The sequence below is a fragment of the Triticum aestivum genome, chromosome 7A (genome assembly GCF_018294505.1).
Source record: "Triticum aestivum cultivar Chinese Spring chromosome 7A, IWGSC CS RefSeq v2.1, whole genome shotgun sequence".
Lineage (NCBI taxonomy): Eukaryota > Viridiplantae > Streptophyta > Magnoliopsida > Poales > Poaceae > Triticum > Triticum aestivum.
This window is the reverse complement of record NC_057812.1, coordinates 120,917,680-120,942,299: the sequence shown is the minus strand read 5'-3', so window position 1 is coordinate 120,942,299 and position 24,620 is coordinate 120,917,680. Positions and strand designations below refer to the sequence as shown.

The 24,620-nt window shown below is 46.9% G+C and overlaps 1 pseudogene; it reads right to left on the bottom strand.

Annotated features, from left to right (window-relative positions):
* Positions 1-719: 719 nt before the first annotated feature.
* LOC123153150 (uncharacterized) lies at positions 720-2,774 on the bottom strand (annotated as a pseudogene).
* Positions 2,775-24,620: the final 21,846 nt, after the last annotated feature.

The window sequence follows — 24,620 nt, the reverse complement described above, 5'->3', positions numbered from 1 at the left end:
CCGCAACAAGGGATACTCAGCTTTGTTGCTCACGCTCTCTCTTTCTCATATAGATTTCCATCTAGTAACAACTCTCCATCTCTGTCTCCGTCTTTATGTTTGGTACTCCCTCCATTCTGAATTACTTGTCTTAGATTTGTCTAGATACGGAGGTATCTAGCACTAAAATGAGTCTAGATACATCCGTATCTAGACAAATCCAAGACAAGTAATTCAGAACGGAGGGAGTATATGCTATAGCAACTTACTGGACCTGTTTGTGCACACACTGAAATCGAACCTATTTTATTGTAAGCTTCTTCACATTTTTTTCTTACTGATCCATCAAGGAATGGCTATTAAACAAAGGAGAACAGAGAGCTTCTCCACGCACTTTAATGCTGGAGTATTTAGGAACGGAGGGAGTATTTATAAAACCTAATGAACTTGGTATTATAAAGCTACTTTGCATCACAATTAATCTAAATATTTAAAACATTATTAGTGTAAGTTTTGAGGTCGCATTGCATCCTTTTTCAAAATGATTACTCATGTTTTATGACCATTAGAAGCCTGAGTTAACTTTACTCAGGAACCGATGCATCTTTAGAAAAAGCAAAGCAGGGGTGAATTTCTTTTTTCCTTTGGCTGAGAAAAAGCAGTGGAAGTAGAGTAAGAACCGCAACGAGTCATCTAGTTCGGTACTACAAGTCAGCTTATACCAATGTTTCTTTGTGCTTCTAAGATAAGAGCATCTCCAGCCGTTCGCCCCCCCCCCAGCGCACCCCGCAAATGCGTTCTCGCGTTTGCGCCGGCGGTTTTTTCGCTCTGGAGGCGACCGAGTTCCCAGCCGCACCCCTAGGTTTCGGCCCCTAGACCCCAAAAAATCAAACTTGTCTTTCCCGCTACCAAAAACACGCCACAAGTTCGGCGATCACCATGCCACAAGTCGGCAATCACCATGCCACAGTTCGGCGATCAAACATGCCCGAAAGTTCAACGATCAAAAGGAAGGAAGCATAGGCACGGATCGCATCAAACAGCGGGCTCCTCTGGCGTGGGACTGGCCGGGGTCGACGTAGAGGCAGGCATGCTCGGTGTCGGCATGGCTTCCGTGCTCGGGATGGCGGTCGGCGCCAGCACCACTTCATCGCTCGGGCTGGGCGTCGGTGTTGTTGTCGGCGTGAGCATTAGGGCGGTGGTCGGCGCTGGCCCGGGCATCTGGTTCAAGATGAGGCCGCGCTCCGCCAGGTACCACGCCTTGACCTGCTTGTCCATTGTCGACATGTCTGCCGCCATCAAGAACGCCAGGTCAGTGTTCCTCTTCTTCGCGGCGACATTGGTCCTGAGAAGGTTGAGCTTCACGTCCTGCTTCGTCATCAGAGCCGACCACCGCAGGTCCAATTTCCCCTCCCTCTTTGCAGCACTGGTCTTGGCATCAGCGATGCACTGCTCGATCGATGATTGCAGCCGTTCGGCAGCAGGTGCCGTGTCCCTCACCGTCTTTGCTCTTTTGTTGCCATCAAGGCGCCCATCCGCCGCCCCCAGGGCGGGCACATCCGGCTTGTACGTCTCCTTTGCCGTGGCGAGGGTGAGCCGGACCTCCCTCCACTTCTTGCACGACTCGATCCAGGAGAACACGTGAAGAAATTTGAACTCTTGGTCGCTGTCGTCCTAACTATACATGTTGAACATCCGAACCATCTGCGCAGCCAAAGAATGGTGAAAGAACAAGTGAGCTGGCGGCTGGACATACTTGACCCTCGACGTTGGTGCCGCTTTCCGGGCGAGCCGCGATCTCCTCAATGATCCCATGCCATTTGTTGCGGGCCGCCTGGATGATTGCCCAATGGTTCACCATGGTCTTGTCGCCGCGCTCCATGTGGATAGTGGCGAAGTAGGGGTCGACCAGCTTGCGCTCATCGAACACCGTCTTGATCCGTCTCCAGTATGTGTCGGTGTTCCGATTCCAGTCGGTTATCGGGTCGATGCTGACGGTCTTCCATGCTTTGCCGAGGCACTCGTCTTCCTTGGACGTCCACTTGACGCGCGACTCGCTTGGCCTGGCACTGGCCGCCCGCTTCTTCTTTCTCCCTTTCGCCCCCGGCGCCAGCTCCATCTCCTCCGCCGCCTGTTCTTCCTCCCCCTCCTCGACTTTGTCGAGCTCGTCGTCCATGTCGACGCCGGTGTCCATTGTTCCATCTTGCACGTGGAAGTCGGGGCAGGAGGCGGCAGCGACCGAGCCGCTCGTGATGATCTCGTCCATGTCGGCGTCGTGGCTTCGGGGTTGCCGAACTGTGCCGCCGAGGCGTGTGTGAATGGTAGGGCACCCTAGCGCAGAGGCGGCGTCGGCGAGGCTGAGTACGCTTGCGGCGAGTAGTTGTATTGGGTGTGGAGGCCGGCGGTGAACGCGGGGGAGGGAGTGCGCTGGTCGGGGTCAGGCCGGACGGGGAGGCACGCGGCGGCGCACCATGCGGGAACGTGATGTTGGGGTTAAAACCGCCATGAGCGTCGCCGTCAGAGTAGCCAGGCAAGGGTGCGTACGCCCAGGGTGGCAGTGGTGGCGAGAAGTTGGTCGACGACAGGACGCTCGCTTGGCTCCCCCATGCAGGTTGTGGGAAGTGGTCGGGTGGATTCATCATCCTCGCCTGAGACGCCTTTACCTGCTCCACCGCCGCTGCCGCGTCCCTGGCCTTCTTGGCGATGAGCCTCTTCCGCCGGTCAATGCTGACAGCCTCCCGGCGTTGAACCTCCGCTCTCCACTCGATGTTGGACACGCCCTGTGGTCTTGCCATCGGTGCCCTTGGCTTCCTCTATTTTGGCTGGGTGGAATCGACAACGGCAGCGACGCGAGGGGCTGAATACTTCTTCGGCGGCATGGCGGACGGATGAGCGGGAGGAGAATGGCGGGAGCGACATGACAGAAGGGGGAAGCAATGAGGAAAATGCAGGGAAAGGGGGGAAAATGGTGGGAATAGGCCTGTCTGTCGCCGACAGAGGAAGCCCGCCCGCCTTTTCGCTTCGGCTGGCGCCCCCAGGCGCCCCTTAGGGGGTTGGGTTTGGCTCGGGATCGACGACTGTTATTTTGTCCTAAACCGGCGATAAACGAGGAGTTGGGGCGCGGCTGGGCTGATTTTTCACCGCCGGCACTATAAAAGGTGTCCTGGGGGGCTTGTTGGGGGGTGAGTGGAGATGCTCTAACATAAGTGGACATTACATACTAGTCGCAGCTAGAAACATGTAATCACATTGCAAAATGAGACAATTTGACAAGCAAATTACGAACATCATACATCATGTTATATGTAGAAAGGTATTAGATGCAATTGTATTCATGAGAGTCGTTTACAATATAGAGAAGATATGTCTTCTGTGACAGGTCAACAAATCCTACGAAGTTTATAGAAGTTAGATATACAAGGCTAGAGATAAAAGAGAGATCAGTTGGAAGATTTGTACAGATATGTCACATTCAACCCCCCCACCCCATGCAGTCTGAGCGGCGGGATCGCAATGCAAAGACTGAAATGAAACTCCTGGAATGTAGCGGTTGGCAACCCTTTGGTCATAATGTCATCAATCTGTTGAGTGGTTGGTATGTGAATTACACGAAGCTCACCCAACTGAACCTTCTTGAGAACAAACTGAACATCCAGCTCAATGTGTGCGCTTGTGCCGCACCGGATTAGCAGCAAGATAGGTGGCCGAAACATTGTCACAAAACACCGTAGCCTTGGGAACGGGATGTGAAGCTCACCAAGAAGGTGACGCAGCCAACATGTCTTAGCTACCACGTTGGCCACTGCACGGTACTCGGCTTCGGCACTCGACCAAGAGACGATGGGCTGCCAGTTAGAGCACCATGAGATGAGCAAGTTGCCAAAAGATACACAGTAGCCGGACGCTAATCGTTGTGTGTCGGGGCAGGTCTATGTATGCAAGTAGCTCGATGACGGAGGTGCGCAGCCAAAGACGACAACCTGGTTGTCTTCTGCCGAAGGTGAAGAAGACGAGCACAACACGAGCTACAGAGAGCTCCTTGGCACAATTCCTCCGATGGGGGAGTTCGTCTCTGCGAGTCGGGGCCAAATGGCAAGGTGGCTTGGCTTGGGGTGCTATTGGCTGCGATTACAGCAAAAGGCGACGACGATTCTCTCGATGGTGGCATGGGGGACGGGGCGATGTTGCACCCGTCGAGATCCAGAGCCGCGTGGCTTCCGCCTGCGAGGACTAGGGCCTCTTCCATGTGCCCGAGCATGACGGGGATACCACCCTCATCGCCGACATGGCGTGCCTGTCCACGAGTTCTCCGTACTCCGAGCCGAGTATGGTGTCCCCAACATGATGTCACCATGGGCCTCAAGGGACACACCCAACTCACCCTCATCATCACCCTCCTCCTCCCAGACCTCGACGGCAGCTTCCAGACTACCCGCGACGGCAACCATGTGAGCGTCGGGGAATTGCTAAGGAGGACAATGGGGAGGCATGAGACCGGGTCGTCGCTCATGTATGATTCTCTTCTCTATGACATGTGGGGCTAGCCATCCTTTTCACAAATTAATGCTTATTAGGATGCCATATCATCTTTGACTAGTCAATTTGAATGCCACATCTCGCAAAACCACCTTCCAACTGCCTCAGGGGTAAAATAAGACACATTGTAAGTTTAGGGTGTGTTCTAACCGGTTTACATGTTGAGGGTTGAACTTTAAACCCATCAGTTAGTTGAGGGTGGTAAAGTAGACTTCTCTCAATAATACAAACTAACATATAATTAAAAGGTAGCCTCATGCATGTGCTCAACCACTGTGCTAGTTTATATGAAAGTTACAATTTAGGGTCCCGATAACTGCCACACGTGTGGTGTATCGGGTAGTTGTGCCACACGCCTTGTGTGGCATGGACAGCAACCAGCCCACATACCTACATCTGGGGAAAACAACTAATGCCCACACACATCTTTTTTCCCTCCTGAACCCTCTCACTCGCGTGCGTGTGGGCGAAGTTGATAACGCCCACACGCCCGTATGTCAGGCCTCGTACCCTTCTGGTCCCGCACGCGACGCGTGACGTCCACCGTGTGCCCGCAGTTGCCATGGTCCAGACCCTCGTCCATGTTCGTTTATTTGCAGTTGCCATGTCGCTGAACTACGGTTGCCATGTCAGACAACTGCAGTTGCCATGGTTGCTCAACTGTAGTTGCCATGTATGGTCTGATCTAATGTAGTTGCCATAATTTCATAACTTTAAGAGTTGCCACATACTAACACTAGGCAGTTGAGAGAGTTGCCATGTGCTCACAAGCATGCTAGGGCAGTTGCCATGTAAAAAGGAAGAGTTGCCATCTGCTTACATGCACGTTAGGGCAGTTGCCATGTACGTGCGCGTTGCGGCAGTTGCCATGTACCATGCAAAAACACATGGCAACTCGGTAAAAGACAGTTGCCATCTGATTACGTGCACACTAGGCAGTTGCCATGTACCTTGCAAAAACACATGACAACTCGGGTAAAAAAAGATAGTTGCCACCTGCTTATAAAGCACACTAGAGGCAGTTGCCATGTGCGCTGCAAAAACACATGGCAACTAGCAGCTTACATGTGGGAGAGGAGACGGCCGTGTGGGCGAGATGGCAAATGCTCACACACCAGCCCTTGTGTGTGACTGAAAACTGGTGTGTGGGTGAATTGCTAAGCGCCCATACACCGGCCCCTTCGTGTGATAAAATGGATGTGTGGGCGAACTATGTCACACACCACACACACGCCTTGTCCTACGTGGCACAGAAAATCAGCCAGATTGTGTCAAGATTCGTGCATATAGTACTGGATCGTGATGGATGCGTGTGGTCGAGATGGTCAACGCCCACACGTGTGGGCGTTAACATTTCCGCACAATTTATTGCCCCTGATGGATAAGTTTTTCTTTTGTCAGATATATAATAAGATACTTGTGTATTCAATGGAGCCTCGCCTAAAACTTATAATGAAATAATGGAGGAAGGACATCTTTGATTTTTCATGGCCTGGAGGTCCCCGCAAACACCAACTTCTTCGACTATCGCCGGATCCGAGCCAGCACCATTGTTGACTCCAGCTTTACGAGTCGAAAGAGAAACTCCCCACACACGGGAGGGTCGTTGTCGATGTACCGCGTCGACCGGGGCTCATCCCCGTGCTATAGAACGGATCCTAGGTCCATCATTCCACATGGAACAAGTCGGGTGAAACCCGCAGATCTTCCACCACCAGGTCGCCAGCCTGCTCCCGAGCCGCCACGCTCTCCCGACGGCCAATGCCGCCCCCAAGGGCGATGGCTACCAACCGTCGACTTCACTCCTATACAAGCTCCCACAGCCGCGCAGTGACATCGAAGGAAATGCCATTGGGACGGGGACAAGGCCAGATAACAAAAATCCCAAAAGGTCGTCATCACCACCGCCTCTCTGATGACCCCAAGGCACAAAAAGCTCCAGATCCTTCGGACAAGCCGAGCTGGGGATGGATCTGAAGCATGTTTATTCCACCGAACGTCGGCACCACCAAGAGAATGATGGTCATGGGACCCCTACTTCTACGCCTATCTACATGCTAAGAATGAAGCACCGGGGTTTCCCCGGCCCTCCCGCCGCTGAAGCGGCCGACGGAGGGGCAAGGAACCCACAGGCTCGCCGGCGGGAGAAGGGATAAGACGAAGACCCTCCATGGTTGCCTCTCTCACACTGTAGCAGAGAAGTGGAACAGGGAGAAGTGGTACTCGCAGTGCACATTAGTTGTGTAATGGACCGAGTGTGAAAAGTACATACTCTCACTCCATCTAGGTGCATTAGGCATAGAAAGTGCACCGCGACCTAGGCGCGAAGAGATTAAGCTAAGAGAAAAGTTGAATCGCAGAGGAAGCCAATCACAACATTCCTTTCTCAACTAAAACCGTGCTATTAATTAGGACACCTCTTCAAATCTCAATAGCGTGTCACAAAAATTGCTTGCATTGGTCCTCCAATTAATAGCTGGGGTCTAATTAATATGCATGCAACTAGTACTACTGTTTCGTGTCTTGGCGTTTTGGGATTATTTGATTTTTGTAAGATGCCTAATGCACCAACACGGAGGGAGTATAGTTGTTTGCTTATAACTGAAAGTATCATGTGGAAACCAAGTTATGCTGAAAACTAAGTTAAAGAGGAAACTGATAAAAACCAACTGAAAAACATGTCTCAAATGTCTCATAGTTCTTTAAAAATATAACATGCTAGAGGGTAGAGGTTCTGCAAACATGTAAAATTTCAAGTTCAAATGTAGCTTCGCTTGGGAGCTAAAATACAAATTCAGCCATTCCACATGCTTCACGTTTTATCGCTATTCATTGCTAAATTTGGTTTCTTTCATAGCTCACAAGTGAAATTGAATTTAAACTTGTAATTTTACAAGTTTGTGGAGACTCACCTCATCAGCACATTATACTTGTTTCAGAATTTTTGAACACTTGAAACATACTTTTCACCTGTTATTCATCCTAAATGGCTTGGTTTCAGCACATCATATTTTCTCCTAATTCAGTGAAAGTTAGTCTCCTAAATGGCTTGGTTGTGAAGTTGACTGTTTAACCCATATAACACGCACAATTTGTGTGGCTGATCAATCAGTCGAAAACTAAAAGAAAGAGCATTCGTTTGCGTGGCTTCTCAGCTTTACTACCCTATTTTCCTCTGCTCTTGTTAAGCTCTGCCGGGACGTGGGACATGACTAATTGTGTGTGCGCTCGTGTGTGTCCACCGAAAAAAGTGGGACAAAGGGAAAGGGCTTCGGCCAACACTATTGGCCAGACCATGGCCCAGCTCCGCTAGGATGGTGATCCTGCTCGACCACGTTCGTGGTGTCTTCACGGGAAGCGCCGAGTAGTAGCCCGGCGAGCGGCCACGCGCCCACACCGGCCGGTAAGAGTTGCACATCTATGGTGTCGAGCAGCGGACGACCGGTCAGAAGCTAGCGTGCCTAGATTTCAAGTAGTGTGGTTCCATCAGCACCAGTCCCCCGATCAATTTGGTGCGTGGCTGTTGCCTTTTGCTCTCTCAGGAAAGCGCCAAATCGACATTGTTAACGACTGATGTTTCAGAGCTTGAGCTACTTTAGCATGATGATATTTCCCAGTTCCTCTCAATCCTAGACCTTGAAAGTGCACTACTCTTGATAGCGATTTGAATTTAGGTTTCACTTCTACAACTATCGGGGAAATATTCCTCAAAAAGACTATCAGGGGAAATCAGACTGACGCAATGATGAAACATAGTATCTTGGTGTCTGTCTATCAACCAATCTACACATCATGTACGTCGAGATCCTCCCCTACGATAAGTTTGATTTCTTTGAATATTTGAAACATGGCTATTCTCTTCTCCGCCTTTTTAAGGGCAGCTACTGAGCAATGCCGCGCTTTTAATTCCTCACATTCCAGCAATCAAGACAACAACTACGGTTGGCAACTCTGAAGAATTAATTGTGCGTCATGCTACTTGGTACTATAAGTCAGTTTATATAAATGTTTCGTTGTGCTTCTAAGATAACATAAATGGACATTACATAGTAGTCGCAACTAGAAACATGTAATCACATTGCAAAATGAGACAAGTTCACAAGAAAACTAGGAACATCATACCTCATGTTATATACAACAAGGATATATAATGCAATGATCAGATTGGCCAGTAGAAGAATCATTGCTAGAATTATATGTTCATACACATGCAAGGATCAGATTGGCCAGTATAAGAATCATTGCTACAATTATATGTTCAAATGCTCACACATACTACACTCACTCCTCTGATTCACCAAATGGTCATGGATCCAAATTAGGGATTCCTATGTGAAAGGATTGAGAAGAGGTGTCTAGAGTGGGGGGGCGGGGGGGGGGGGGGGGTTAGACCCTCAACAAGGAAAAGTAGCATTTTTTAATTTCTTCAAATTGAGGTGGAGTTTTAACATAAGTTTAAACATTCACAATACATTTCAAGCAAGCATGGCAAGAATATATAAGCAGCGGAAATTAAAGCATGCAAGTTGCGAGAATGTAATGGGATGGGATTGGAGTATGCAAACGCAATTGGAGACACGGAGATTTTTGGCGTGGTTCCGATAGGTTATGCTATCGTACATCCATGTTGATGGAGACTTCAACCCACGAAGGGTAACGGTTGCGCGAGCCTACGGAGGGCTCCACCCACGAAGAGTCCACGAAGAAGCAACCTTGTCTATCCCACCATGGCCATCGCCCACGAAGGACTTGCCTCACTAGGGTAGATCTTCACAAAGTAGGCGATCTCCTTGCCCGTACAAATTCCTTGGTTCAACTCCAGACTCTTGACAGAGGCTCCCAAGTGACACCTAACCAATCTAGAAGGCATCACTCTCCAAAAGGTAATAGATGATGTGTTGACGATGAACTCCTTAATCTTGTGCTTCAAATGATAGTCTCCCCGACACTCAACTCTCTTTCACATATTTGGATTTGGTGGAAAGATGATTTGAGTGGAAAGCAACTTGGGGAAGGCTAGAGATCAATATTTTTGTGCTTGGATTGGAATATCTCGGTCTCAACACATGAGTAGGTGGTTCTTTCTCAGAAAATGAATGCCGGAAGGGTAGGCACGTTCTGATGGCTCTCCTCACGAATGAAGAGTGGATGGAGGGGTATATATAGCCTCCACACAAAATCTAGCCGTTACACACAAATCACCAAACTCGGTGGGACCGAATCGAGAAACTCGGTCAGACCGATTTAGTTCAAAATGTGAACGTTAGGATTTTCGGTGGGACCGATATGATCAACTCGGTGGGACCGATGTGCTAGGATTAGGGTAAAACCTCAACTCGGTTTGACCGATTACGCAAACTCGGTGGGACCGATTTTGGTAATAAGCTAGACAGAGAGTTGGTCAGGCAAACTCGGTGGGACCGAACTGATTAGGGTTTCTGGCAGTGGCTATGTCAAGTGAACTCGGTGGTGCCGGATAGATCAAATCGATGGGGCCGAGTTTGACTTTAGGTTTGTGACATATGTGGATATGAGAAAGTGGTTGAGGGCTTTTGGAGAATATCACTAAGCATTTTTAGCAAGCAAGCCATTAAGCAACACCTCATCCCCTTTTAATAGTATTGGCTTTTTCTATGGACTCAATGTGATCTTGGATCACCAAAATGAAAAGGTAGAGTCTTGAGCTTGAGCCAATATGTGTCCTTAGCATTTTGAAAGGGGTTCCACATCCTCTTGTCCATGCCACTCCACTGTTGAACTCATCTGAAATATGCTAGATAAAGATATTAGTCCAACAAGATATATGTTGACATTAATTACCAAAATCACCCAGGGAGCACTTGTGCTTTCAATCTCCCCCTTTTTTGGTAATTGATGACAACATACATCATAGTTTTAGATAAAGATATGAAGAATAACAAGTAAAAGCTTTGGAAAGTCATGTAACATGCATCGGCTCCCCCTACATGTATGCAATCATGTAAATATGGAATATAAGAGCATGTGAATGCATACGCATGACAGATCAAGAAATGAGTTACATGTATCTTGGCTATATGCATCAGAGCAAATGATGTGGATATGGGAAGTATACCTTCATGTTCATGAGTCCTTCTTGCAAACAATATGTACATCGGCAAGAGATCATCATGCACATGAGTGTGATACATATACTTACCTTGTGGTCTTGGGCTGGCTTTGGAAGAGATGAACCTGAGTAAACAAGGTTAGATAACACAGGAACATCTACTAGACAGAGCAAGAATAGGAAACCACAAGAGTACCAAGATTGGGATGACATGTAGAGAGTGAGTACTAGGTACTCTATTGGATATAGACATGTCCCCCCAAAGTAAAGATATGCAATGAATTCGAAGATTTCCTTCCCTAGGATGTCTTTCTTCCCCTGAATCTTATATGGAATACTGGGAGAAGGTAGGGAAAAGGAATCAGAGCAAAACAAGAAAATCATCACAAAACAATCATAACACATACTAACATGTCTTTCCCCTCTTAAAGACATGCGACTTCTCTCCTCTTGAATACCAAGCATCAGGGGGCTCTCTCCCTTTGATGTGATTAAGCACTCTCCCCCTTTGATGTGTGTGACGTCCGGATAATTAGACTGCAGTAATTCCCTGCTAATGATGCCACGTCACCTCTGTCACTGTAGTTAATCTCGGGTTAGTTCAAAACCGATTCAAATTCAAAATTTAATTAAAGGCAAATAACAACAAAATTCAAACTTTAAAACTAAAATGTCCAGGCTGTGCCAAGTAATGCAGAGTTAGTTGCGGTGAGGAAATCACCCTTTTATAAAATGTTTGAATACTCAAAAATGTATAAAACAACCGCAAAAACAATTAGTTAAATACCTTTTATAGTTTATAAAATTTTAAACTATTTTATTTTGGAGTTCAACATTTTGTGATAGTGGACTTAATTTAAATACCAAGTTAGGTGCTAAATATGAATATATATATTAAAGAAACTAAAATAAAAGGAAACTATAATGAAAAAGAAAAGAAAACAAAAAAATAAAAAAGGAGAAAACCCTCCCGTCCCCGATGGGCCTTGGCCCAGCTGGCCACCCCCTGTCAGGTCAGTCCACCCGACCCAGGCTGCCCTATCTTACCCCCCACCCCGATCGAGCCCTAGGGTAACCACCCCCACTCCCCCATCGATCCACATCTGGATCGGGATCATCCCGAAGCCTCGCACGAACCCCCCCCCCACTCCTCCCGCACGAACCCTCCCACTCCTCCTGACCGAGACCCCGCTCGCTCTCGTTCTCCAGTGTCGCCAAGCACCTCGCGCACGACCCCTTGCCCCGCCGGGGCCCTACCTCGCCGGCGTGTCGGCGCGTGAGGAACAGCCGCCTACCGCCATCGTCCCGCCACCTCGCCGCTGGATCGACACCCCGTCGCCTGCCGTAGACGCTCGCCTCCCCGACCTCCTCCCCAGCGGACCCCGTCAAGCCTCGCCGGCGAGCCCCTGCATCGGGGGTGAGCGAAACTCCCCTCTCCTCTCTATCTCCCTCGCACCTGCCGTGGCCGCACCGTCGCAACATCCCCTATTGCCTCCATCGCCGTCCCCGTCTTCCTCTCCGTCGCTCCCGCTGCTGTGTGCTTCTGCCTCCCCCTCGTGCGCCGCCGCCACTACCTCCCGCTCCTCGCGGCCACCTTTGCCGCCTAGCCTCACCGCGCGGCCCTGCTCCGGCTGTGGTCACGGCTGCCGGCGCCAGGCCACGCCCCCCCTTCGCTTGCTGCCTCGTAGCGCCCCGCCGAGCGGGCAGGCGCTCGTCGCCCGGCTCCGCCCGTAGCCGTATCCGCTGCCCGTCGCCCGCTATGGCCTCCTAGCCAAATGACAGACGGGGCCCACGCCCAAAATAAAAAAATAAAATAAAAATGAATAAATAAAATTAATTAGTTATTAATTAATTAACTAATGAATTAATTAAGTTAATTAATCCTATTTAACTAATCTGATTAAAATAAATTAGCCTAATCACTTAGTTAGTCTAATTACCCCGGTTTAGTTAACCTATGTAAATGACATGTGGGGCCCAGAGGCCTGTTGACTAGTGAAAGTCCACGTTTGACCGCTCACATCATGCTGACGTCATAAATGCATTTTAGGATTAAATTCATTCTGTTAATTCTAGAAAATGGTAAAATCCTTTTAAAATTAATATAAAATAAACCGTAGCTCGGATGGAAAAACTTTGTACATGAAAGTTGCTCAGAACGACGAGACGAATCCGAATACGTAGCCCGTTCGTCCGCCACGCATCCATAGCATAGCTAACATGCAACTTTCCCCCTCCAATTCATTTGTCCAAAAATGCGAAACCCCGGGGATATTTTCCCGGATGTTTCCCCCCTTTGCCGGTACCACCTCATACCACGTTAGGGCACCCTTAGCACCGCATATTGTCATGTTATGCCTTGTGATGCTTTGATTGCTTTGTTATTTATTGTGTTCCCCCTCCGTTACTTCTTTCCGGTAGACCCCGAGACTGCCGGCGACCCCCCTCCAGTTCGATTACGGTGTTGACGACACGTCCTCCTTGCCAGAGCAACCAGGCAAGCCCCCCCCCCCTTGATCACCATATATCGCCTACTCTCCTCTATACTGCTTGCATTAGAGTAGTGTAGCATGTTACTGCTTTCCGTTAATCCTATCCTTATGCATAGCCTGTCATTGTTGCTACAACTGTTGATACCTTACCTGCAATCCTAAATGCTTAGTATAGGATGCTAGTTTATCATCAGTGGCCATACATTCTTGTCCGTCTGCCATGCTATACTATCGGGCCGTGATCACTCGGGAGTTGATCACGGGTATATACCTATACTTTATACATGATACATGTGATGACTAAAGTCGGGTTGGCTCGAGGAGTACCCGCGAGTGATTCACGGATTGGGGGCTGAAAGGACCTTTGTCCCGACGGCCCTCTAGGTGGATCTTTGTGGCGGAGCGACAGGGCAGGTTGAGACCACCTAGGAGAGAGGTGGGCCTGGCCCTGGTCGGCGTTCGCGGTGTCTTCAAGATAACACGTTTAACGAGATCTTGGTATTTGACCTGAGTGTGGCTACTGGCCTATACGCACTAACCATCTACGCGGGGACAGTTATGGGCACTCGACGTCGTGGTATCAGCCGAAGCCTTCATGACGTCAGTGACTGAGCGGCGCGCGCCGGGTTGGACCGCGTAACACAACTTCCTTTGTAATGGAGGTTGCTAGGTCTGCTCACCGGCCGTGTTTGCAACGTGCAGGTGTGCAAAGGGCGATGGGCCCAGACCCCTGCGCCATAGGATTTAGACCGGTGTGCTGACCTGTCTGTTGGGCCTAGGTTGAGCTGTGACGGCTTGATCTCCCGAGGCCGGGCATGACCCAGGAAAGTGTGTCTGGCCAAATGGGATCGAGCGTGTTGGGTTATGTGGTGCACCCCTGCAGGGAAGTTAATCTATTTGAATAGCCGTGATCTTCGGTAATAGGACGACTTGGAGTTGTACCTTGACCTTATGACTACTAGAACCGGATACTTAATAGAACACACCCTTCCAAGTGCCAGATACAACCGGTGATCGCTCTCTCACAGGGCGACGAGGGGAGGATCATCAGTTAGGATTATGCTATGCGATGTTACTTGGTGAACTTACCATCTACTCTCTTCTTCTGCTGCAAGTTGGAGGTTACCAGAAGCGTAGTCTTCGATAGGACTAGCTATCCCCCTCTTATTCTGGCATTCTGCAGTTCAGTCCACATATGATACCCTTATTCCATTTGATACCAGTGCATACATATGTAGTGTAGCTCCTTGCTTGCGAGTACTTTGGATGAGTACTCACGGTTGCTTTTCTCCCCCTTTTCCCCTTTCCTATACCCGATTGCTGCGACCAGACGTTGGAGTCCAGGAGCCAGACGCCATCGTCGATGACGACTACTACTACTTGGGAGGTGCCTCCTACTACGTGTAGCCCGCTGACGACGACCACGAGTAGTTTAGGAGGATCCCAGGCAGGAGGCCTGTACCTCTTTCGATTTGTATCCTAGTTTGTGATAGCCTTTTTAAGGAAAACTTGTTTAACTTATGTCTGTACTCAGATATTGTTGCTTCCACTGACTCGTCTATGATCGAGCTCTTGTATTCGAGCCCTCGAGGCCCCTGGCTTGTAATATGATGCTTGTATGACTTATTTTATTTGTAGAGTTGTGTTGTGATATCTTCCGGTGAGTCCCTGATCTTGATCGTACACGTTTACGTGTATGATTAGTGTACGGTCAAATCGGGGGCGTCACAAGTTGGTATCAGAGCCGACTGCCTGTAGGAATCCCCCTTCCACACGCCTTGGCCGAAGTCGAGTCTAGACATTACAAAACTTTTTACTAACATGGTTGTGTGCCTTACGGGCCCACGTCGCCATTGGGTGGTATTAGGATCTTTCATTCCTCGTCTATACTCTGGGACTCTGGTCTCTCTCCTATTTGGGTTAAAATGGTTTTACTAAATCTAACTTTAGGTTCTCGATAATACTTTCTCCCGGAGAGCCCCTCATTCCAGATGATCGTCTACTGCACCAGAAGATTTTGAAGATACTCTTCGACCATTCTCGAGACCCTTGTGCCCTCTGCATTTTCAATTCCCTACTACCGATATATCCATATGGATAACGACATACACTTGTTGTTCATACCATTAGTCTGAGTTTCTCATGTTGTTACAAGATGCATCGAATTGCTCTCTGACTTTTATGAATCCCTTGTACCACTGTCTTGTAGTTCCTTGCCGCAGAAATACCCCTACGGATACTTTCTCACACTTACCAAGTATCCACTCGTCCCCAGTTGTTCATGTGTTTCACAGAAGTCTTCGAAATACGATTCAATCTTCTGATCCTCAGCAACCTATTGCTCTGGAATTTCTTGCTTGCTTTATGATTAATCACTTAAGTGTGGTAATCATTATTGGCATCCCTTGTCATTGTCATTTTGAGTCTTCGATCCAATATGGGTGCGAATGCTCGCAATCCTCAATCAGATCCTAGAATTCATCCTTTTGGCTCAAACGTCATTTTAAACGTGAGCTAAATCTCGACCAATCAAATTGTTGTCGATTTTACCCCTAAGCTTACTCAACTTATCCATCCTTAATCAGAGCATTTGCTTCTGGTCGTCTGATTTGGAAATCATAATTCCTTTACATGAGGGATTTGAATTAGCCAATTGCTTCTATAATCCAATGCCTTCGCATTGTTTCTTCCTCTGGTTGTGTGCCGATACTCACATCAGCTCCGCTATTGACCGTCAGATCCTTTATTGGATTATTATTAGATAGTGTCCTCCGTATTCAATAACCTTGTGAGCTTTTCCTCGGATACATAATGCTTTTGGAAAATTGTATCCTCTGTTTTCTCAACCATGCTCTGTTTTTGAGCTGGTGGTATTTATGATTGAAGCTTGTGGTATATGTTTCCATGATACCCTAACGGGTTGAACCTATGCCTTTCTTAATCTGTGTGAACCCGAAAGTTTTCACGGGTCATACTCCTCTAGTAATTCACCAGGTAGGTTTTGACATTGAAATCATTTTTATCTAGAGCAGTGAATGAAAGGTTATGCATTGAAGAAGTGGGAGTCGACCATGAACTTTGTGTTCATGCCCATGGACACGACGTAGATCTTATCATTAAAGCTTCTCTTAAATTAATTTTTTTCCTTGGTATAAGTTCTTATATCTGGGATCCGGCCTTTTGCAATCGTGGTTTCGACCATATGTTCTTCTTTGACCCCATTTCACGGGCAACTTTAAGCACTTGTCTTCTGTGGATCAATACACTAGTACAACCTTTACTTTGATCTTCCATCGAGTGTTACACCATGGTACCTCGATAACATCAAGTACTACATAACCTCTTATGAGTTCTTCATCAAGTACTACATTCTCACTGATTCCAATTTTTCACGGGCTCTGAGTTATTAAACACTCAAAAACCGATAACTGAACTGAGTCCACACTACGGTTCAACAACTATTAGAAATCTTCTTTTCTTACGAGTTTGTACCCGATCACATCCTTCCTACCCTATTTTGCTATATCACTACTGTGATGATTTTAACCGTGCTACCTGGTCCTTATTCCCGGAGCACAACTTTCGACGATGAGCTAAGCTTATGTCGATCTTCCTCTTCATACCATTTTGCCTTACACTACGAGCTTGGTTTCGAGTTTGTGTCATACCCTTGGGTTCAGTAACCTTTCGCTTCATCATTCCTTTGGCTTGATGTCATCGCCGACCGATTACATCTTCATGAAATCTCTCAACAATTGTGTCGTGATCATCACCGGCATTCTGAGCTCTTCCAGGATGTCAGTTGAGTTCATTATGAGAAATACCATCCTTGCCCTCGATGATCAGTGTTATCATCGACCACCTTATTGACTTCCCTCCAACACAAACTTATTCATGTTTTGTGTTATACCTTGAGATCCTTGCAATCCGGCATTTGTTCTTCTTTGCCTTGGAGCATTACCATCTTTTATGTCAAGGATGTCATGAGAATTTCACCACCTCTTAATAATTCTTGATGTAGTGATGCTTCTCGCCATCACCATTCTTACTTTCCCTCCGTGTTGAGTGAACTCTATTGTGAGAATTTAATATCTCTAGCACTCCTATTGTTTCAAAGTGAATGGCCGATAGTTTCGTTATTGAGTCACCATTCTAACATTGATCATGCAACCCAACCCATATTTCGGGTGCACCTTTCAACCAATGTTTAACTATGTATGTTTTCCTTGAGCATACCTCTTTATATCATTTGATCTGACAAATGATATCTCCTCGTTCACATAAGAGTGGAAATCCATCTGTTGAGAATCTCAATGAATTGTCGCTGAGTCGATAAGCCAGCTCCTCACCTTTCCTTGATTTAATGACGAACTCTTGTTTCGGAACTCGCTCCCACAGTTCAACTCCCGAGGATCTTACAATGTCATCTTGACAACTTGGTTGCACCTCTCTTCTCATGCATCCCGAGTCTGTGGTATCCTGACGCCAATCAGAACTGGATCTTGGTCAGATATAATGGTTGGAACATATTTCCAAGAGTTATAACATGGTCTTTATATGACCTGGTAAGATGATGTCATGCCTAACACACCTGGCCGGAGGACCTATTGTTATAGTTCCCTTTTCAGTAAGGTTATCCATGCTTCCATGAGGAAATTGTGAGACTTATTCTATAAGTTTTTTCCTGATGGATCCTTTGTGTATCCAAGGTCTGACCTTAGCTTGAAGACCTTGTCAATGCTATCTCGAAACATGTATGTGGTACTCCAAACTTCAAAAAGAACATTTGAAGCACCATGCTGCATTTTCTTCAACAATTATCCTAACACCGTTGTATGGGTAATGTCATGAAAGTTCTCCCCCCCCTTTCCTAAAGGGGTTTCTACATTATATCCCGTCATGGATATCATGCTTTGCTTGCCCTTGGGAAGGATATACCCCAAAATTATGTGTTTAAACACATTTTCCTTTCCATTGTTTGGTTTAACCTTTCTTGAGATCTATATGATCTAAGCAGTATTATTCTCCTGCTTTTGTAAACACCTCGTTCTACAATTCTGTCAGAAAGACCATGTTACTTTTGTTGATGACATTTCGGTAACCACCGATGGATGAGAACCTTGCCTATTGCCTACCCGCTTGAAACATCTCATGGTACCTCCTTACTTTACTCTCGATATTTTCTTAAGTTTTAGTTCGAGAGTTACTTTCCGCCACCTTCCCCGATGTTAGCTACCAGATAGTCGACCTTGCAGAGGTCCGTTCTCCCGGAATATACCCACCCTTTATTCTTTCGTAAGTACGATGGAGTTCTCGAAGAAAGGAAGCCGACTTCATCATGATGACCTAGAGCAGAGAAATAAAGACATCACGGTGACCTCTTCGAGAAGAGCAACCATAGACGAGAAGATCCGTTAGAATTTCGCAACCAGAACTTTCCCCCTTGCACCCCTCTTAAATCTCGGGGCAAGATTTCTTGTAGTGGAGGAGAATTGTGATGCCTAGATAATTAGACTACAGTAATTCCCTGCTAATGATGCCACGTCACCTCTGTCACTGTAGTTAATCTCGGGTTAGTTCAAAACCGATTCAAATTCAAAATTTAATTATAGGCAAACAACAACAAAATTCAAACTTTAAAACTAAAATGTCCGGGCTGTGCCGAGTAATGCAGAGTTAGTTGCGGTGAGGAAATCACCCTTTTATAAAATGTTTGAATACTCAAAAATGTATAAAACAACCGCAAAAACAATTAGTTAAATACCTTTTATAGTTTATAAAATTTTAAACTATTTTATTTTGGAGTTCAACATTTTGTGATGGTGGACTTAATTTAAATACCAAGTTAGGTGCTAAATATGAATATATATATATATATATATATATATATATATTAAAGAAACTAAAATAAAAGGAAACTATAATGAAAAAGAAAAGAAAACAAAAAAATAAAAAAAGAGAAAACCCTCCCGTCCCCGATGGGCCTTGGCCCAGCTGGCCACCCCCTGTCAGGCCAGTCCACCCGACCCAGGCTGCCCTATCTTAACCCCCACCCCGATCGAACCCTAGGGTAACCACCCCCACTCCCCCACCGATCCACATCTGGATCGGGATCATCCCGACGCCTCGCACGAACCCCCCCACTCCTCCCGCACGAACCCTCCCACTCCTCCTGACCGAGACCCCGCTCACTCTCGTTCTCCAGTGTCGCCAAGCACCTCGCGCACGACCCCTTGCCCCGCCGGGGCCCTACCTCGCCGGTGTGTCGGCGCATGAGGAACAGCCGCCTACCGCCATCGTCCCGCCACCTCGCCACTGGATCGACACCCCGCCGCCTGCCGTAGACACTCGCCTCCCCGACCTCCTCCCTGGCGGACCCCGTCAAGCCTCGTCGGCGAGCCCCTGCATCGGGGGTGAGCGAAACTCCCCTCTCCTCTCTGTCTCCCTCGCACACGCGTCCCTAGTCCGTTGCCGCGGTCGCCGCACTCCGCGCACGCCCCTGACCATCGCCCTGTGCGCGTGCCGGCCACGCTCACCGCGGCCTCGCCTCGCCCGTCGTGCCGTCGCGCGCGCCCGCAGCCGTGCCGCACCTGCCGTGGCCGCACCGTCGCAGCAACCCCTATTGCCTCCATCGCCGCCCCCGTCTTCCTCTCCGTTGCTCCCGCTGCTGTGTGCTTCTGCCTCCCCCTCGTGCACCGCCGCCACTACCTCCCGCTCCTCGCGTCCACCTCCGCCGCCTAGCCTCACCGCGCGGCCCTGCTCCGGCTGTGGTCACGGCTGCCGGCGCCAGGCCGCGCCCCCCTTCGCTTGCTGCCCCGTAGCGCCCCGCCGGGCGGCCAGGCGCTCGTCGCCCGGCTCCGCCCATAGCCGTATCCGCTGCCGTCGCCCGCTATGGCCTCCTGGCCAAATAACAGACGGGGCCCACGCCCAAAATAAAAAAATAAAATAAAAATGAATTAATAAAATTAATTAGTTATTAACTAATTAACTAATGAATTAATTAAGTTAATTAATCCTGCTTAACTAATCTGATTAAAATAAATTAGCCTAATCACTTAGTTAGTCTAATTACCCCGGTTTAGTTAACCTATGTAAATGACATGTGGGACCCAGAGGTCTGTTGACTAGTCAAAGTCCACGTTTGACAGCTGACATCATGCTGATGTCATAAATGCATTTTATGATTAAATTAATTATGTTAATTCTAGAAAATGATAAAATCTTTTTAAAATTAATATAAAATAAACCGTAGCTCGGATGGAAAAACTTTGTACATGAAAGTTGCTTAGAACGACGAGACAGATCCGAATACGCAGCCCGTTCGTTCGCCACGCATCCCTAGCATAGCGAACATGCAACTTTCCCCCTCCAATTCATCTGTCCGAAAATGCGAAACCCCGGGGATATTTTCCTGGATGTTTCCCCCCTTTGCTGGTACCACCTCATACCGCGTTAGGGCACCCCTAGCACCGCATATTGTCATGTTATGCCTTGTGATGCTTTGATTGCTTTGTTATTTATTGTATTCCCCCTCTGTTACTTCTTTCCGGTAGACCCCGAGACTGCCGGCGACCCCCCCTCCTGTTCGACTACGGTGTTGACGACACGTCCTCCTTGCCAGAGCAACCAGGCAAGCCCCCCCCCCCCCTTGATCACCATATATCGCCTACTCTCCTCTATACTGCTTGCATTAGAGTAGTGTAGCATGTTACTGCTTTCCGTTAATCCTATCCTGATGCATAGCCTGTCATTGTTGCTACAACTGTTGATACCTTACCTGCAATCCTAAATGCTTAGTATAGGATGCTAGTTTATGATCAGTGGCCATACATTCTTGTCCATCTGCCATGCTATACTATCGGGCCGTGATCACTCGGGAGTTGATCACGGGTATATACCTATACTTTATACATGATACATGTGATGACTAAAGTCGGGTTGGCTCGAGGAGTACCCGCGAGTGATTCACGGATTGGGGGCTGAAAGGACCTTTGTCCCGACGGCCCTCTGGGTGGATCTTTGTGGCGGAGCAACAGGGCAGGTTGAGACCACCTAGGAGAGAGGTGGGCCTGGCCCTGGTCGGCGTTCGCGGTGTCTTCAAGATAACACGTTTAACGAGATCTTGGTATTTGATCTGAGTCTGGCTACTGGCCTATACGCACTAACCATCTATGCAGGGACAGTTATGGGCACTCGACATCGTGGTATCAGCCGAAGCCTTTGTGACGTCAGCGACTGAGCGGCGCGCGCCGGGTTGGACCACGTAACACAACTTCCTTTGTAATGGAGGTTGCTAGGTCTGCTCACCGGTTGCATGATCGAGCTCTTGTATTCGAGCCCTCGAGGCCCCTGGCTTGTAATATGATGCTTGTATGACTTATTTTATTTGTAGAGTTGTGTTGTGATATCTTCCCGTCAGTCCCTGATCTTGATCGTACACATTTGCGTGTATGATTAGTGTACGGTCAAATCAGGGGCGTCACAATGTGATTAAGCTTTGATGTGATCTCTCTCTCTCCCCCTTTGACATCAATTTCCAAGAAGAGACCTTCTGGAGTGTGAGTCAAATAGGTTTGGTCCTTGAGTCACATGACAAAGCAGAATGTAGAATGTGATGCAGGTAGAGGAAAAGAATCATTGAGTGGAGCTGGAACAAATATGAAGATTGAAAATGGCAAAGTGTCTCCTCAGCATTTAAATCAGTAACACCGAGTTGTTTTCTTTGGTGGCACCGAAATGGTTCGGTTTGACCGAAAGAGACAAATCGTTCAAGTTCAAAACAGAGAGAACACTTGTCATCTCAGCTCACTAGGCAAATTAGATCTCACAAAGATTTGCAAGGAATTTATTGAAGGATTTGCAATGAATTAGATGCAAGGAATGTATAAATTAATAGAGAGAATAAAAGAAATCTAGATGAAGTTTTTTTGAAAAAGAAGGGGAACAAATATGCAAGAACCAAATGCAAGAACACAAGGAAACACTAGAGAACTTCATCTAGAATTGGTCGGTGACAAAGTCACCTATGTTAGAGTATATTTACTGAGGAGTCAAGTGAGAACACTTGATCGTAGGTCATACTCATCGTTTAATCTCAAAAGGGGGTTACCATTTTTCGTTTAAGCATTTTGATGTATTTACATCTTGTTGAGTTGCTTTGACCCATGACTTGGGGTAAAGCTTCTCTAAGATGGAATATCATACCTTGGGTGGTGGTGTTGATCTTGATCATGTAGTTGAACTTGTGTGGGTTGCTCAAGGTTGATGTAGCACATCAAGAGTTGGGAGCACCACTTGTAGTTTGAGTTCGTCTACCTTCATGGGTTAGTCTTGCAAGGAAGAGCACTTGTGTATCCAAAATGACAATCATGAAATTTGATACCAAATGAAATTTGATATAAAGAAATTTTCGAAGGATATGTTGAAAGGATTCATGCTTCCTTGTCTCCAACCACAATATTGGAGTGACATGGTGATGTAGAGATTGCTCAAGATGTGAGTGAGTTGCAATCTCATAGATTTTGATTCATCCAAGTACCTACAAGGGTTAGATAGCATGCAAGGTTGCAAGTATATATCCAAGGCATATGATCATCATCATAAGAGAAATATCAAGGATTAGTCAAAGGCTCATGCCTTGCATGTATCCAAATGGAGTTTCTACTCCAAGTTTGAGGCATCAATGATGTTCAATTCACCTCTCAAATGACAAAATACTTTCTCATCAAGCGGTTTGGTGAATATATCCGCCAATTTCTTATGGTACGAACATGTTTAAGATCAATGTCCCCTTTAGTAACATGATCTCGAATGAAATGATGACAAACTTCAATATGCTTAGTTTGAGAATGTGCCACGGGATTGTGAGCAATCTTAATAGAACTTTCATTGTCACAAAGCAATGGAACATGTTTCACATAGATCCCATAATCTTTAAGAGTTTGGGTCATACAAAGTAATTGAGCACAACATGAACCGACGGCAATGTGTTCCGCTTCGGCGGTGGATAAGGATAACGAGTTTTGTTTCTTAGAGGACCAAGACACAAGAGATCTACCAAGAAATTGACATGTACCCAAAGTGGAATTTCTATCAACCTTGTCACCGGCATAGTCCGAGTCAGAATAGCCAACAAGATCAAAAGAAGACCTCTTAGGATACCAAATGCCAAAATTTGGTGTATGAATTAAGTATCTCACTATCCTTTTCACAGCCTTAAGATGACATTCTTTAGGGGCCGCTTGATATCATGCACACATGCACACACTTAGCATAATATCGGGACGGGAGGCACATAGATATAACAATGAACCAATCATAGAGCGGTAAACCGTTTGGTCAACTGATTTGCCATCCTTAGTCAAGTCAAGATGTCCACTAGTAGGCATGGATGTTTTCATACCTTTGCTTTCTTGCATGTTGAACTTCTTGAATAAGTCCTTGGTATACTTTGTTTGGGAAACAAAGGTACCCTCCTTAGTTTGCATGATTTGCAACCCAAGAAAGAACTTGAGTTCACTCATCATAGACATCTCAAACTTCTCCGACATTATCTTTCCAAACTTTTCACTAAAATGGGGGTCACTCGAACCAAATATGATATCATCAACATAAATTTGGCACACATACAATTTCCATTAACCCTTTTAGTAAAAAGAGTGGAATCTATCTTTCCAATCTCAAAGCCTTTTTCAATAAGGAACTTGGTCAAGCATTTATACCACGCTCTAGGAGCTTGTTTAAGACCATAAAGAGCTTTGTGAAGTTTGTAAACATGGCTGGGTTTCTTAGGATTAACAAATCTGGGAGGTTGTTTAACATAAACTTCCTCCTCAATTTCACCATTTTGAAAAGCACTTTTAATGTCCATTTGGTACAAGGTAATATCATGGTGATTAGCATAGGCAAGTAAGATGCGGATGGACTCAAGTCTAGCAACAGGGGCATATGTCTCACCATAGTCCATACCTTTGACTTGATTGTAGCCTTTGGCGACGAGACGTGCTTTGTCGCGAACGACTTGTCCATCTCCGTCTTGCTTGTTGTGAAACACCCATTTGCTACCAATGATGTTGTGGTTGTTGTCGGGCTTTTTGACCAATGTCCACACTTGGTTCCTCTCAAAGTTGTGTAGCTCTTCATGCATGGCATTTATCCAATCCAGATCTTCCAATGCTTCTTCAACCTTCATAGGTTCAATGCTAGAGATGAATGAATAATGTTCACAAAAATTTGCCAAACGAGTTTTAGAGCGAGTGATTCTCCTGGTTTCGATACCATTGAAGATTTGTTCGACGGGATGGTCTCTTGAGACTCTTGCTTGAACTCGTGAGAGCTTTTGCTTGGGTCGGGGTGGAACATCTTCTTCATCATCTTGTTCTTCTTCTTGGCCTTCTTCATTGTTGACATTGTCATTCTCTTGTCGAGGTGGAGAAGGAGGTTGATGAGGTTCATCTTGGTGTACTTCCTCATTTTCTTCATCTTGGCGTGTCCCACTTGTGGATGCTTCCATGTCAACTCTTGGT